The sequence below is a fragment of the Oncorhynchus masou genome, chromosome 27 (assembly GCF_036934945.1).
Source record: "Oncorhynchus masou masou isolate Uvic2021 chromosome 27, UVic_Omas_1.1, whole genome shotgun sequence".
Lineage (NCBI taxonomy): Eukaryota > Metazoa > Chordata > Actinopteri > Salmoniformes > Salmonidae > Oncorhynchus > Oncorhynchus masou.
In genome coordinates this window covers 59,530,286-59,535,285 of record NC_088238.1, presented here as the reverse complement: position 1 = coordinate 59,535,285, position 5,000 = coordinate 59,530,286, and the positions used below count along the sequence as shown (strand labels likewise).

The window sequence follows — 5,000 nt, the reverse complement described above, 5'->3', positions numbered from 1 at the left end:
AATACTCCTTAGCCGGCCCACAAGAATGGAAAGGTCTACCGTATCAAAAGCCAATCAAAGCCATCAAAAGTCAATAAAAATAACAGCACAACATTGCTTAGAATCAAGGGCAATGGTGACATCATTGAGGACCTTTAAGGTTGCAGTGACACATCCATAACCTGAGCAGAAACCAGATTGCATACCAGAGAGAATACAATAGACATCAAGAAAGCCAGTCAGTTGATTATTGACAAGTATTTCCAACACTTTTGATTAACAGGGCAAAATAGAAATAGGCCTATAACAGTTAGGATCAGCTTGATCTCCCCCTTTAAATAAAGGACGCACAGTGGTTGCCTTCCAAGCAATGCGAACCTCCCCAGAGAGGAGAGACGGGTTAAAAAGGTCAGAGACAGGCTTGGTGATGATTGGGGCAGCAACCTTAAAGAAGAAAGGGTCTAAACCATCTGACCCAGATGTTTTTTTGGGGTCAGGTTTCAGGAGCTCCTTTAGCACCTCGGACTCAGTGACTGCCTGCAGGGGAAAACGTTGTAGCAGGGCAGGGGAAAGACAGGGAGAAGCATCGGGGCAGGTCGCGTTAGAAGGGGTGTGAGATGAGGAAATGTTGGACGGGCAATGAGGCATGGCTGAGTCAAATAGGAATCCTGACTTAATGAAGTGGTGATTAAAGAGCTCAGCCATGTGCTCCTTGTCAGTAACAACCACATCATCAATATTAAGGGACATTGTCAGCTGTGAGGATGAGGGTTGATTCTCCAGGTCTTTAACCGTTTTCCAGAACTTCTTGGGGTTAGACCCATAAAGAGAGAACTGCTCCTTAAAGTAACTAACTTTGGCCTTCTGGATAGTCTGAGTGCACTTATTTCTCATTTGCCTGAACGAGAACCAGTCAGCCTGAGTTTGCGTGTGCCGAGCCTTTCGCCAAATGAAACTCTTGAGGTGGAGTAACCCTGCAAGATCACAGGGGCTAAACCTGTTTTTAATTTTAATTTTCTTTATGGAGGCGTGTTTGTTAACAATACCACTGAAAATATTAAAAAAGAAGTTCCAAGAGTCTTCGACAGAGAGGATCAAGCTGATTCTACATCAATTTACAGAGGCCAGTTCATGAAGGAAGGCTTGCTCATTTTTTTTTTTTTTTAGCAAGTGAATATGAGGACAGGTTGTTTCACTGAGCAGCCATTACGAACACAGGCTGGAAAACAGTGATCACTAAGGTCATTACAGAAAACACCAGACTGATACCTATCAGGGTTATTTGTGAGGATGACATCAAGGAGAGTAGCGAACTGTGACAATAACTCTAGTACGAACTCGGACCCAGGTGCAGAGAAACACAGCAGGCAGAGGTGAGGGAAAATCCAGAATGTTTACTGAAGTATTCACAGGAAAAACAACAAAACAAGTGCACATGAGTACAACACAAAACAAAACAAGTGCACATGAGTACAACACAAAACAAAACAAGTGCACATGAGTACAACACAAAACAAAACAAGTGCACATGAGTACAACACAAAACAAGTGCACATGAGTACAACACAAAACAAGTGCACATGAGTACAACACAAAACAAAACAAGTGCACATGAGTACAACACAAAACAAGTGCACATGAGTACAAAACAAGTGCACATGAGTACAACACAAAACAAAACAAGTGCACATGAGTACAACACAAAACAAAACAAGTGCACATGAGTACAACACAAAACAAAACAAGTGCACATGAGTACAACACAAAACAAGTGCACATGAGTACAACACAAAACAAAACAAGGAAAGAGACCTGAGCAACCGGCCCAGTTCCAATAAGGAACCTAAATAGTCCTAAACGAGGTGAACCCAATAATCCCAATCAGGCTCACCTGGACACTAGAAACATAAGGGTGCCCTCCAGTGGCACCCTCAGGTATAACACTCCATGATGACCTCTAACCTGTGACAGGACAATCAAGGCACAGCATAGAACAGGGAGAGCTCTGCTGATTTATGACATCTGAATGTGCGTCAGATGGAAACAAGATCATATTGTACAGCGATTTCATCAGGTAACATGAATACAAAGCCGACGAGAGGTGGTTAGAATAGGATGGGAGGCCAAACGTCTGTGTAACCAATAGAGAGTCAGAGTCCCGAGTCTGGGAACAAACATAGTCTGTCCCACGGTTGGGACAAAAAAGCTCGTAGTCAACAAAGTATTCAGGAGTCATGAGGCAAATAACAAAATGCACAAGAAAAAATATATACAGTTGAAGTCGGAGGTTTACATGCACTTAGGTTGGAGTAATTAAAACTTGTTTTTCAACCACTCCACAAATTTCTTGTTAACAAACTATAGTTTTGGCAAGTCGGTTAGGACTTCTACTTTGTGCATGACACAAGTCATTGTTCACAGACAGATTATTTCACTTATAAATCACTGTATCACAATTCCAGTGGGTCAGAAGTTTAAATGCACTAAGTTGACTGTGCCTTTAACAGCTTTGAAAATTCCAGAAAATGATGTCATGGCGTTAGAAGCTTCTGATAGGCTAATTGACATAATTTGAGTCAATTGGAGGTGTATCTGTGGATGTATTTCAAGGCCTACCTTCAAACTCAGTGCCTCTTTGCTTGACATCATGGGAAAATCAAAAGAAATCAGCCATGACCTCAGAAAAAAAATTGTAGACTTCCACAAGTCTGGTTCACCCTTGGAAGCAATTTCCAAACGCCTGAAGGTACCACGTTCATCTGTACAAACAATAGTACGCAAGTATAAACACCATGGGACCACGCAGCCATCATACCGTTCAGGAAGGAGACGCGTTCTGTCTCCTAGAGATTAAAGTACTTTGGTGCGAAAAGTGCAAATCAATCCCAGAACAACAGCAAAGGACCTTGTGAAAATGCTGGAGGAAACAGGTACAAAAGTATTTATATCCACAGTAAAACAAGTCCTATATCGACATAACCTGAAAGGCAGCTCAGCAAGGAAGAAGACACTGCTCCAAAACCGCCATAAAAAGCCAGACTATGGTTTGCAACTGCACATGGGGACAAATATCATACTTTTTGTAGAAATATCCTCTGGTCTGATGAAACAAAAATAGAACCGTTTGGCCATAATGGCCATAATGACCATCATTACTTTTGGAGGAAAAAGGGGGAGGTTTGCAAGCCGAACACCATCCCAACCGTGAAGCATGGAGGTGGCTGCATCATGTTGTGGGGGACCTTTGCTGCAGGAGGGACTGGTGCACTTTTTTTTTCTTTTTTTTCACCTTTATTTAACCAGGTAGGCTAGTTGAGAACAAGATCTCATTTGCAACTGCGACCTGGCCAAGATAAAGCATAGCAGTGTGAACAGACAACACAGAGTTACACATGGAGTAAACAATTAACAAGTCAATAACACAGTAGAAAAAAAAGGGGAGTCTATATACATTGTGTGCAAAAGGCATGAGGAGGTAGGCGAATAATTACAATATTGCAGATTAACACTGGAGTGATAAATGATCACTTCACAAAATAGATGGCAGAATGAGGGAGGAACATTATGTAGATATATTGAAGCAACATCTCAAGACATCAGTCAGGAAGTTAAAGCTTGGTCGCAAATGGGTCTTAAAAATGGACAATGACTCTAAGAATACTTCCAAAGTTGTGGCAAAATGGCTTAAGGAAAACGAAGTCAAGTTATTGGAGTGGCCATCACAAATCCCTGATCTCAATCCTATAGAACATTTGTGGGCAGAACTGAAAAAGCATGTGAGAGCAGGGAGGCCTAAATACCGTACTCAGTTACACCAGCTCTGTCAGGAGGAATGGGCCACAATTCACCCAACTTATTGTGGGAAGCTTGTGGAAGGCTACACAACACGTTTGACCCAAGTTAAACAATTTAAAGGCAACTTCTGACTCACTTGGAATTTGATGAAAGAAATAAAAGCTGAAATAAATAATAATTATCTCTACTATTATTTTGACATTTCACATTCTTAAAAATAAAGTGGTGATCCTAACTGACCTAAGACATGGGAATTTTTACTGGGATTAATTGTCAGGAATTGTGGAAAAACCCGAATTTAAATGTATTTGGCTGAAGGTGTATGTAAACTTCCGACTTCAACTGTATATAACGACTTGGGGCTGGCAAATTGTAAGTTCAGAGTAACTCGCCCCAACAGTGCATGTGTGTGGTAGAACGCTCGGGAGAGAGAGGAGGGGGGGGGAGGCCAGGCCAGACGGTGAACAGGTCGCCAGGTGGAATCCAAGCAGCAGTGCAGCAGGTTATATAGATGGTAATCACCAGAAACCGAAGCCCAATGCATTATACTGCAACCATCCACAGACAGCTTGTATTACTAACTACCTCAACGACCCAATTTGTCATCCCTTTCACATTTACACCACTCAGGTGTGAGAGGATGGATTCCACCAGCCAATCACATTATCCACGACATCCTCCTCCATCCTGCCATTTAATCAAGTCAATGAAATAAGATTAAGATTGTAACACTGCCTGGAAAATGTATTGTTTCATGTGTCATGTACACATATCCTGGTGTCCAACGTTATCCGTCTATTCGACAGGGGCTTATGTGTGAAACGCTTCTCTTAATATACAGGATTACATTTTAATAGGCACCTGAGAAGTAGTCTGTCTGAATAATTCAACAGTGTTTTCAAACCGGACCCGTGAAATCTGTCAAGGTACTACGCTCGCCTGATTTCACAGCGTGTTAACAATGAGGGCATGTGATATTATTTAAGAGCCAGACCAGGAGAAGTGACACCTGTCCCTAATTGGTTATTACTCTATGGCACTAAGAGACAAATCACCATTAGCCCCAACGCAAAATAAACTAAAACGAATAAGAAAGACGGAAAGCAAACAAAATATCACGAATAACGTGAACAAAAAAAACTAAACATTGTTTACTCTATCGACCATGGAATGTTTTTTATTATTTTATTTTATTTATTTATATTTATTCAATATTCAAGGTTGCG

At 41.3% G+C, this 5,000-nt stretch overlaps 1 protein-coding gene across 1 annotated transcript in view; it reads right to left on the bottom strand.

The window, feature by feature from the left end:
* LOC135516459 (uncharacterized) overlaps window positions 1-5,000 on the bottom strand; it is a 25,208-nt gene that overhangs the window by 13,427 nt on the left and 6,781 nt on the right. The window lies entirely within an intron of this gene.